Source organism: Pongo pygmaeus, chromosome 15 (assembly GCF_028885625.2).
Source record: "Pongo pygmaeus isolate AG05252 chromosome 15, NHGRI_mPonPyg2-v2.0_pri, whole genome shotgun sequence".
Classification (NCBI taxonomy): domain Eukaryota; kingdom Metazoa; phylum Chordata; class Mammalia; order Primates; family Hominidae; genus Pongo; species Pongo pygmaeus.
Window position 1 is genome coordinate 80653057 of NC_072388.2, and position 12465 is coordinate 80665521.

Below are 12465 nucleotides of genomic sequence, written 5' to 3' on the forward strand. Positions count from 1 at the left end.
GCTTTCTTTCTTTTTCTTTCTTTCTTTCTCTTTAAGTTCTAGGGTACATGTGCACAATGTGCAGGTTTGTTACCTCTTAGTCTTTCAGACACTTGTGAGTTTGGCTATACAAACTATAGCTCATAAATAGAAATTTGTTTATTCACACACACAAAAAGCATTTTAGATGAGCCACATACTTTTCAAAAGCATATTGTTTTGGGTATGATGAACTCAGATGAGATATCATAGTATTTGCATTATTAGTAGCTTTCCATCACACTGTGGATGCTGAGCATTTAAATAGTTGGATTTAATTTTCATTGGAGTATGCTATCAATGCTGGGATCTTTAACAATGTGATTCAGGTACCGTCTGGTTTTAGCATTCTTTATGTTGGCTATAAGTTGGGTTGTTCATGACAATTTTCCAGATGGTGACAATTTCCCCTGTGGCCATGTCTAAGTCTCTCCTATTCCTTTTGAAAACTGACCCCAACTGTTAGATGACAGGCATTGACATATGAGTCCCCCACATTCTCTAGCCATAAGCTGGCAGGATCATAGTCTGGCTGGCTTTATGTGGTCAACTGTAGTCCTGCCATGGGATTTTCTGTCTTTTTTTTTATTATACTTTAAGTTCTAGGGTACATGTGCACAATGTGCAGGTTTGTTACCTATGTATACATGTGCCATGTTGGTGTGCTGCACTCGTTAATTCATCATTTACATTAGGTGTGTCACCTAATGCTATCCCTCCCCCCTCCCTCCACCCCACGACAGGCCTCCCCCCTCCCTCCACCCCACGACAGACCCCACAACACAGTTCCCCACCCTGTGTCCAAGTGTTCTCATTGTTCAATTCCCACCTATGAGTGAGAACATATGGTGTTTGGTTTTCTGTCCTTGCAAAAGTTTGCTCAGGATGATGGTTTCTAGCTTCATCCATTTCCTTACAAAGGACATGAACTCATCCTTTTTTATGGCTGCATAGTATTTCATGGTGTATATATGCCACATTTTCTTAATCCAGTTTCTCATTGATGGACACTTGGGTTGGTTCCAAGTCTTTGCTATTGTGAATAGTGCCACAATAAACATACGTGTGCATGTGTCTTTATAGCAGCATGATTTATAATCCTTTGGGTATATACCCAGTAATGGGATGGCTGGGTCAAATGGTACTTCTAGTTCTAGATCCCTGAGGAATCGCCACACTCTTCCACAATGGTTGAACTAGTTTACGGTCCCACCAACAGTGTAGAAGTGTTCCTATTTCTCTGTATCCTCTCCAGCACTTGTTGTTTCCTGACTTTTTAATGATTGCCATTCTAACTGGTGTGAGATGGTATCTCATTGTGGTTTTGATTTGCATTTCTCTGATGGCCAGTGATGATGAGCATTTTTTCATGTGTCTTTTGGCTGCATAAATATCTTCGTTTGAGAAGTGTCTGCTCATTATCCTTCACCCACTTTTTGATGGGGTTGTTTGATTTTTTCTTGTAAATTTGTTTAAGTTCTTTGTAGATTCTGGATATTAGCTCTTTGTCAGATGGGTAGATTGTAAAAATTTTCTCCCATTCTGTAGGTTGCCTGTTCACTCTGATGGTAGTTTCTTTTACTGTGCAGAAGCTGTTTAGTTTAATTAGATCCCATTTGTCAATTTTGGCTTTTGTTGCCATTGCTTTTGGTGTTTTAGTCATGAAGTCCTTGCCCATGCCTATGTCCTGAATGGTATTGCCTAGGTTTTCTTCTAGGGTTTTAATGGTTTTAGGTCTACCATTTAAGTCTTTAATCCATCTTGAATTAATTTTTGCATAAGGTGTAAGGAAGGGATCCAGTTTCAGCTTTCTACATATGGCTAGCCAGTTTTCCCAGCATCATTTATTACATAGGGAATCCTTTCCCCATTGTTTGTTTTTGTCAGGTTTGTCAAAGATCAGATGGTTGTAGATGTGTGGTATTATTTCTGAGGGCTCTATTCTGTTCCATTGATCTGTATCTCTGTTTTGTTACCAGTACCATGCTGTTTTGGTTACTGTAGCCTTGTAGTATAGTTTGAAGTCAGGCAGTGTGATGCCTCCAGCTTTATTCTTTTCTGCCATGGGATTTTGTTAAAATCAAGCTTGGAGAGAGAAACACTTTTGTGTTTGAGTCAGATAACTGTTAGAATGTGAGTCCATTGATCCAGGCAGCCACATTTACCACAGAGTGGAGGAAATCTGTCTACAGTAAAAAAAAATCAAAGCTAGTATTCAGAGAGAAGCAGAGACAAGAGATCTGGCAGCGCTTTGAGTATCTGGTCTGGTCATCCCAGCCACACCTTTGTCTGTGCAGGACATATGAGCCCATAATTTGTATTTGTTTGAGGTAATTTGTGTAGGGACTTCTGACAAGCAATCGAGGAGTCTTTTGCCAACACAAATGCCAATTCACACCAAAGAATCAGTAGGAACAAGGTTGCCATATACTGCCTATGAAATCAGCATAGAGCATTGACACTTTGATTAGGATAGAGAAAGTGAAACACAAACCCAAAGTTAGAGGCAGACAAAACTATCGGCATTTTACGAAAATAACAAAGGCCTGGAAATAGAAGGAAACATTTCCCCACGTACGGTAAGTAGAAACCCGGGACTACTTGCTCAGATACATGGGCTAAGTAAGGTTCCTACCATCCCACTGAGAAGAGTTGCTGAACATTTACACAACCTTCTGCATACTAGAGCTATTATATAGCTATGAAAAAAGTTGTTAATACCCAAATGGCTTTTATCTGTAAAGCCTTTTTATTAACTTTCGATGGTTGCCTAATGTCTAAATTCTTGAAATTTTGAATTTATCAACCAATTATTTTTAAGCAATAAATAATAAACATTCTTTTAAATATTCACATATTGGTAGATTATGATAAATAAAAACATACTGATTTAATGAATTTTCCCAAATTCGTAGACATTGGCTGCAAACTTAAGTTTGTCCCATAAAACCCTTCTGATGATTAAATTAAAAGCACACATCTCCAGAAGTTTTTCAAAATGCTTTAAACATGCTAGGATGCAAACAGAAGACACACAAAATACTTCAATGATTAATAAATTAACACACTTAAAATAAAAGTTATTACCATAATGCAAATAGCATGAATTGAAATGTCATGTTCCATGTCTTTATTCTCATGTTATTTTTATTCTTATTTCTATTCTCATTGTAATTCTTATTTCCATTCTTATTCTTACACCTTAATTTTGGTTTCTTCTCAGAATTATCTTTCTAGGATTACAGTAAATTTACCACATACACTATTCTATTTTCATCCTAGGCTTGTGATAATCTTAGCACCCTCAACTGAAAAATAATAGTCTCCCAGACTAGCTAAGATGAAGAGTCTGGGCTGCTGACCAATTGGTTGCACAGACCAGAATTAGACGTGAGTGTTGTGAAAAGGTGAAGCTGCTGCTTTTGGATCATTGACAGGGATGGAAAGAAAATATATTTCCTGTTTAAAATGATGAGTTCAGATTGATTGTTTCAATGTAACAATTTCTATTTCTGTCCTCCTCTACTTCATGGATTTTCATTTTTCACTCAGACTCTCTATCATATTGAAAATTTATTTGCAGTTTCATGTACATTAAAATATATTTAGTTCTTGTTCTGTAAGATAGTAAATCCAGTCATTCTCCAAAATCTTCTGCCATCTTCATGAATCCCAAGTTATATTGTGATAAAGGGGTTCTTTCACCATGCCGTGTTGGGCTTTCTTCACTGTTGGAGAGAAGCCTGAATTCAGCAGTCTTCTCCAGCTGCTTTATTTCTGTCCAAGTGTGTGGGACAATGTCCTTGCACTTAGAGCTCCATTGACTTTCTGCAGACAGATACTCCTATAAAAATGGGTGGGTTTCTGCTTAAGGACCTGAAATAAAACTATCGCCTCATTTCCTGGATGTAGGTCAATCGGCATTCCCTATTTTTATAAGAACTTTGGAATACCTCCGTAGGAAAGTTACCATGGAAATGAAAAGTGCAAACGGCTAGTTATTAGTTTTTATTGCCCTGTGGAATGTCTAAGTAGAATGTTTTAAGAAGGAAACCAAAGAGGAGTCAGAGCCTTTGTCTCTTCATAAATTCTGGGAGTAAAACTGTTGTCCTTTTGAGAGTGACCACAGAGTCTGAGGTGCCTTGGAAAGATGTTCTGCAAGGCCATGCGTACAATTCCTGCAACCAGTTGCTGCTACAGCTCCTTACACCAGTAGACCCAGTTTTCTGTCTCAAGAGTTTCAAAATGCCACACTCCCTCCAATTCTGATAATCAGTCCACAGCTTGCTCTAAATGTTTTCATTTTATGTCTGGAAGTTAATAGGAGCATGGTTTGTTACATGCAAAACACATTTGGACTAATGAAAAATGGATAAGACCACCTGGTGGGCGTTCCCTTAATCTAGACCTGGGGCTCATTTCTGCCCCATTTATTCAAGGTTGGGGCAGAATTCTACTTGCCAAGTATAACAAGTGCAATCATTTCTGTTTATTTTTTTTCCAGCCTGTACATTTTCTGACTTCAGTCCAGGTGAATACAGATTTAAGAAAAGGCAAAACCAGAGTATGTGACTTGAAGGAAGCTTCAAATTCATTCAGCTCTGTCATTAGGTGGCAGCAGTACAACATGGAAAACATTTAAGGCACTAATGGAGTAAAAATGGTGATGATCATATCATGATGGTGAGGATGGTGATGATAGTGAGTGAGGCATATCTTCTTGGTTTTTATACACTGTCTTTATTCTAATACAATATATTGCTGTTTCTCATTGATTCTCACAACACATGGAAGATGGAGAAGTTAATCTTTATATATATTTCATGATGAGATTAATTAAGCTCAAAGTTGTCAAGTGACTTCCCTGATCCAGTCCTTGACTTTAGATCTTGGGATCCACCTCCAGCATTTCTATTCACCTGCATTTCTTTCTACAAGGCATTAATCCTTTTGCATGGATTCAAATTTGCCAATTATATTTCACCGTCTAGATAAAAGAAGAAAGTAGAGGAAGGCATGAATGTGTAGGGTTAAAAAAAAGATCTGCTATGTATGCCTAAAAGAGTGGAAGAAAAATGTTGTCTTAGGGTAACAACATCTGTGAACTTTTTGAGGCCAGATCGCCTAGTTTACTGAATACCAGGCATTTGTAGTTTCAGAGTCTGTTTCTTCCATGTCATTTATGACATGTAGGAGTTCCTGTGTGACCTTCAGTCCACCTGAAATAACATTTGGTGGCCTACTGCAGGGGCTGGGGGTTGTAGGAGTGTACAATGCTTATACTGGCCAATGGATTTGCATAATGGAAGGAAAGAAGCAATGCATATAAGAGGGCAACAACCAACTCTAAGGATAAGAACCACACTTCTCCCACATTTACTTTGCAGTCTGTGAGTAGGATGAACTCTGAACCACATCCGGGTATCAGGTGCCTGGGCTTAAGGGAATTGGAAATAGAAAAAGTTATCTTTAGTTTCTGTTTTCCTTCCTCACTTTGATTTTGGAGTCTTGAGTCCAAACCAGGAATTTTTTCCTCCTCTTGAGTAAAAGTCCAGTCCAAGATCTGTGTCATGAACTTGTAAAGGTAACCTCAGGGTAGCTAGAAGCAGAACCTTTTCCAAGTTTATTGAGAGGTGCTATAGCACACACACAAGTGGGAATGAAACAGTTAAACTACAAAGGCTGAGGCACCACAGGTAGGTTAAGGCCTTTGGGCAACACATCATTTAGTAGTCAACGAAAGAACCTCAACTCAAAAGAACTTAAGCAAGAGGGAAAGTTTATGACCTACACTGATTGCTTTCTTTGAACCACATTTCACATTTCTATTAAAAAAAAAAAAAGCTACCCTAAGTGCCTGAGTGAGGTGGCTTCATCTTGAAGACTTTTGTCTTTCTCTCTCTTTCAGTTTTAGACACTGATCAAGTAGAGGGTTGATTGCTCCTAGTTTGCCCAGTCCGCGCCCCGTGTGTGTATATAGGCAATGCTCATTTACAAGTCTTTCTTTCCTTGTCATTTTTGGTTTTATCTTTTTAAAAAAATGATTCCTTTCATCATTAGACTTAAAGAAATCTCTGCTTGTCATCCTCCAAATTCTTCTTCAAAGTCATATTGAGAGGTGAAGCCAGCTGGACTTCTGGGTCAGGTGGAGACTTGGAGAACTTTTTGGTCTTACAGGAGGATTGTACAATGCACCAATCAGCACTCTGTAGCTAGGATTGTAAAATGCACCAATCAGCACTCTGTGGCTAGCTAGAGGTTTGTAAAATGCGCCAATCAGTGCTCTGTAAAAATGCACCAATCAGCGCTCTGTAAAATGGACCAATCAGCAGGATGTGGGCGGGGACAAATAAGGGAATAAAAGCTGGTCACCCCAGCCAGCAGCGGAAGCTTTGTTCTTTTGCTCTTCACGATAAATCTTGATGTTGCTCAATCTTTGGGTCTGTGCCATCTTTAAGAGCTGTAACATTCACTGTGAAAGTCCATGGCTCCATTCTTGAAGTCAGCAAGACCATGAAACCACCAGAAGGAACTAACTCCGGACACAATATGTTTGGGAAAATCGATGTAGCTACTCAATAAAAAAGAAGGAAAGGTCTTTCAGACCTACTGCTTGGTTCTTATTGTGTCCTTTCCTACCAGACAGACCCTGAAGTAGGGATACTTTTGTGTCACTGATTTATCAATATAGAACCAAAACTCCACAAGTTTTGGCCCGTTGTCCCTGTGGGATACTTTGTCCCTGTAAGTCTATATGTTCTGGTGGTGTCATTATAATATAATCCACAAGGGAAGAGTAAGGAGTTTCCCTTCCTTTTTTTTTTTTTTTTGAGATGGAGTCTTGCTCTGTTGCTCATGCTGGAGCGCAGTGGCATGATCTTGGCTCACCGCAACCTCTGCCTCCTGGGTTCAAGCGATTCTCCTGTCTCAGCCTCCTGAGTAGCTGGGATTACAGGTGTACACCACTGCGCCTGGCTAGTTTTTGTATTTTTAGTGGAGACGGGGTTTCACCATGTTGGCCAGGCTGGTCTTGAACTCCTGATCTCAGGTGATCCGCCCGCCTTGGCCTCCCAAAGTGCTGGTATTACAGGCATGAGCCACTTTGCCTGGCCAGGAGTTTCCCTTCTTAAAAGCTGAGTGGATGGTCCTGATGCCCTGCTACTTTTGGGGCCAGTGATTTGAAGCAGACACCTCTTTTCTAATCTTTGCTCTTTCTCTCTGGCATTCACCAGTGCCTTAAACCTATACTTGTCTATAATGGAAGCACTGTGTTCGTGGGGTGTGCGTCCTCTGCAATGGAAAATAGATGATGGGAGTTTTGGTTGCTGTGATCTTCATTGACTTTGGGGTGTCCAAACTTCTAGAGGAATGTCCTAAGGTTAGAGATTTAGAATAGAGTAGAATGCAACATGAGTTTGCATAATGTTCTTCATAGAAGCTGTGTCACAAAAATGCTTCAGCTGTAAGCAGAGAGCAAATGGAGAATGCATTATAGAAGGCAGCTTGATTGAAGCATTTATAAAAAGTGGAAGCTGCAGAGAGCAATGGAGAGACCTGAACAAAGGAGAAATATGTGCTGCCTGAGACTTTTTATTTTCCCATTGGGAAAATAAATTATTGACAGCTAGCAGCCTCTAAGTGAGCAGAGAGGGAGAAAGGGAAATTCTAATGGCTGGGTGGGGTTTGGATTGCTGGTAAATACGGTGAAGGGGTGGGGCTCTGATCCAGAACCTAAGGACATCCTGGCTTGGGGCTAAGATCTTCCCAACTACTGTGCTACAGAGAGACCCAGGTATTCATGTCAGGCTCTAGGAAGGCATATGGCAGCTTTGAACAAGAACCCCATTTCCTCTAACCACGTTTGTGCCAGGCATTGAAATGAGCATTTTACTTACATTATCTCATTTAATCCTCAGAACAAATTTATGGGGGTAGATTATTTTAGTCCATTTCTACAGGAGAGAAAACTAAAGGTCTGAGAGATTCATTCATTTATTCAACAAAAAATAATAATTATAATAACAGTTAACATTTATTGGGTACATGCTATGTGCCAGATACTGTTGGAAATACTTACATGAATTATTTCATTTCAATCTTCATAACAACCCCAATGAAATAATCACCATTTGTATAACCGCTTTACAGATGAAGAAGCTAAGCAGAAAATGTTTAAGTAACTCACCTCAGTTCCCATGGTAAATGTCAGCCAGAGTTCAAATCCAGACCGTCTGACTCCAATTCCAAGACCTTACTGTGACATAGCTTGAGTGTCAGTCATGCTCCCAGAACTACACTGGGTACTGGGGACAGAGCATAAACAAGGCAGACAGGATCCCTCCCTTCATGAAATGTGATTCTCAGTGCCAGAGAGGTTAAGTGAGTTGTCTGGGGTCAGGCAGATATTCAGGGTTTGAACTGAGATGTCTCAAAAAAGCCACATCTTGCAAGACACCTACCTCTCTGCCTCTAATATTCCGTGCACTTCTGATGGGGATGCTAAGCCCTCAGAGCTCCCGGAAGCCTTCCTTACTTTCCTAGTCTTTGCTCTGCCATTTTGCACTGTGTTTTCATCTTCCTTCTGCTTGTGTCTCTGACTTTTTCTCATTTTCCCTAACTGAATGCAGCAAACCAAAAGCTCCTGGAGAGCTGTGTAGGACTTCTTAGGGGGAAGAGACGCATTGCAGTTTTTTTTTTTCCCTCTTTAGCCTGAGGCACTTTGGAGCATACAAACTTCTCGCACTGGGTCCAGCTCTGACATTATGACTTTAGGTGTGTGAAGCGGGTATACCTCAGTCTGAATGAAACAGCCCACTATGCTCAAGATAGCTCCTCTCAACAGTAACCTCCTAGGAGTTAGCTACACTCTTCTAAGGACTTTCACGCTGTCACTCAGTTACTTACTCTTCCAATTGCCATTTATTAAGCTCTTACTATGTACCAACCAAACACTGAACTGTAATCACAACGAAGCCATTGATGGTGCCCCCAAGGAGCTCACTTTCTAGCGAGGCTGACACCCTTGATTAATGCCACATTAGAGAGAGAGAGAGAGAGAGAGAGAGAGAGAAAACACACCGTGGGATGGTAAAATATAGCTATTATTTATTGAGAGGTTCAGGCAACCTTGGAAATGCATTTCTCAGACCTTCCTTCAAAAAAGACCCCAAGGTAAGAGGCACAGTTAGCTGACAGTCTCCGTCTCCACCTTTGGGGTCCAGGGCATTGCTCACCTTAAGGCCACATTCTCTCGTTTGCTCCCAGCCAACAACTGAGGACCTTGGGGAGCTAGAGGTGGGATGTTTCTGTGCAATACAGGACTACCCTGTGGTCTGTCTTTGCTATGGAGTTCCCTTGGCCTAGAGCTCCACAGAGCTGCACCATACAGTCTGAGACTCCTGCTACCCAATCCTCCACCTCTGCGCTCACCTTGTGAGTGTGTCAGACCTGCATCATGGCCTCCAGGCTCTCACTGCTTACTCCTGCTCCTTCTCCTCTTTATCTATTGCAGGGGCTTCCTCCCATAAATCTCTTGTGCTTCTAACTGTGTCTTGGTGTCTGCTTCTTGGAGGACTTGAACTGACCCAGGGAACATTTGTCAGAAAAGGCTTGACTATGTTGCAGTAACAAGTTACTTTCAAAATCTCAATAGCTTAATACGAAAAGGTTGATATCTCTCATGCTCTATGTTTGATGTTGGTGGGTGGGTAGGCCTTGCTCCTCATAGATGCCCGAGCTGACAGTGGGCCCTATACATGACTTCAAGGCTTGCCGGAGAGATATGGAGGAAGAGAGAACCTTTATAGCAGGGTCTGGAAGTGGCTTAAATTACTTCTGCTTGCATCCAGAGCTCAGTGACATGGTCCCAATTGTATTAGTCTGTGACGTGCCATCTTCTTTGTGCCCTGGACAAGGCAATATAGCAGGAAACAAGCATAGTTATTGCCTTAAGTGGTAACCATGTGCTAAGCTCTATGTATTTACTGAGTGCTAAGTTTTCCTGTTTTATAAATGGGGCACCTAAGGTGGAGAGAAGCCAAGTATTTTTCCCAAGGTCACAAGATTAGCAAGAGATAGAGCCAGAATTTGGAGTCACATATGTCTGACTACAAATCATGCCTTTATCCACTCTGCTATGGGTAAAAAAGAAATGACTAAGTGCCAGAGGGTTGTTGGTGGCTGACAGGTCTCTAAATCTAGACTATCCACACCCTAATCTGTCCAGAGTATTTTGAAGCTTCTGTGAAATGTCTGAGACATGAGAAACAGGACTGAGATTTATGCCAACTCCATTATACCAAGTGCCTTCCTTTACTGTTAACGTGTTCATTTGTGAATAGGAAGATAGCTTTTGAGTGACTCTTCTCCCCACAGCTCCCTATTCTGGGGGCAGGATGAGAATATCTGTTTGGCTTTCACTTCTTTAAGTAAAACAGCCTAAGTGGCAAAAAAAAAAAAAAAAAAAAAAAATTGTTGAACAAGTTTGGGGATTTATTTTTGGTCTTTTTTGATTGTATTTAATAGTTTTGAAGAGTGCTACAAAATAATGTGGCTGTTGAAAGAAATGCTTTTTGCCCAATTTCTTTCTGGCCACGATTTTTAGAAAAGAAAACTATAAATAGCTGACAATAAAAGAAAATTGCTGCTGTGATCTGAGAAGAAAGAAAGGGAAATACAAAAGGACCACCCTGAGAGGTTTTCAAATAAAAATTATGGTTCCCCTCCCTGGGCGTAAGATTGCTGCTTCTTGGAAGACAGAAAGGGTGAGGATGTGCTGGATGCTTCGTCTCTCTTGTTTATTTTCAAAGATGTTTTGACTTAGTTGCTTTATTCTACAAACCTCAGAGCTCTTCACATCTATTAAACATTTTAAATGAGCTGAATTTTCTCTAAACACAGGTAATTTACAAATAGAGGTTTATTATTCATAAGGCAGCCATCCAGTTCTTTTATTTCTCTGTCTAAATTTACATGTCTCTCCTTTCTTTTCCCGTTCTTACTTGCCTTGTAGAACAGACATGTTGGGTGGAGGATAAGTAAAAACTAAGGTGGAAGGAAAAATTGGGGCCAGTTTGACTGTTAAACACATAATGCCCTCTTGTTTATTTCTCACCAATAAACCATTTTCGATTTCCTGCCAAAATGTTTGTCATTGATTAAACTTTACATTTTTATTACCCAGAATTAACTATAATGCTTATGAAAATGGAAGGTGGAAAGAGACAATTTCTCTGCGAGTTGTTCTATTTTTCTGTAACCAAAGAGCTTCACTAAGCAGAATCATCTCCCTTCCGTTTGAAATGCAGTTCTTATCAACTGGAGGTAATTGGGCCACAGTTCAGATGTGCAGCCACTGTTTTGAATATCACATGGAGCTCTTTTGACTGTGTGTTTTCTGTTTGATATAAAAGTTGGTTTCCAGAGGTTGTCTTAACATAGAAAGTCCTGGAAACTGTGATCTCCAGATTCAATGAAGACAAACTGCTTTTGGTTTTTATGGACCCATTGATATGCATACACACTTATCCTTTTCTTTTGAATTACATCTATCTTCTGTGCTGGGGACCCTCCCTGCCCCTATGGAAATTGAGCAGGGACTGATCTTAGACTTGAAAGAACAGGTTTCAGTAGAATTGTCTCATGGTGGCAGGTGGGAGTCAGGAAGGGAGAAAAAGTGTGTCTCTGAGATCAAAGTCATCCTGACAATTTGACATGGAGAAAGGAAAAAAAATAAAAAGGAAGTTGAAAATGAGACAAAGTAAAGTCAGAGAGGAAACTTGCCCAGGGGCATTTCAGACACAGATCTTGTGATATTAACATTTCCTTTATTTTTTAAAAAATGAAATAAATTGCTTCCCAGTGACCCTAAAGGTCATTAGTACCAGCTGCTTTGTACTGCTGAGAGCAAATGACAGTGAGGAGAAATGATGTAGGTGAGGACTTGGGAGCAGAATCAGATGAGTGCACGGCTTAGTAAGCCTGATCATTTGCAGCAAGTTCAGAATGATTCAAACTGAGCTGTCCCTAGAAGCCAGTTAGGTGTCACCTGTGGGTCCAATTAGAGGGCACACTGGATTAGGAGGCAGAAGACAGGGATGTAACCTTAATTCTGTCCCTAGTTGTATCATTTGTTGTATAACTTCGCATATTTGTGTCTCAGTGTCTTTATCCATAAATCTAAAGATTTGGACTAGATAATGAATAATCCCTGAGGTTCTAGCTAACTGTAAGATGGAGAGATCTATATGATTAGACTTATTATTTGTTTTGGTTAAGAGGTTGATCAGAGAATGCAAATACTTTATGCACTTTCTCTGTGTTAGGCACTGGTGGTGGGAAGCTTGTGTAAGGAAATAAAGAAACCTCCTTCTTACATGTGAGACAGAACTGTGACTTTTTAAAACCACTGTGTCCCCAGAGCCTAGCACAGTGCCTGACATGCAGAAG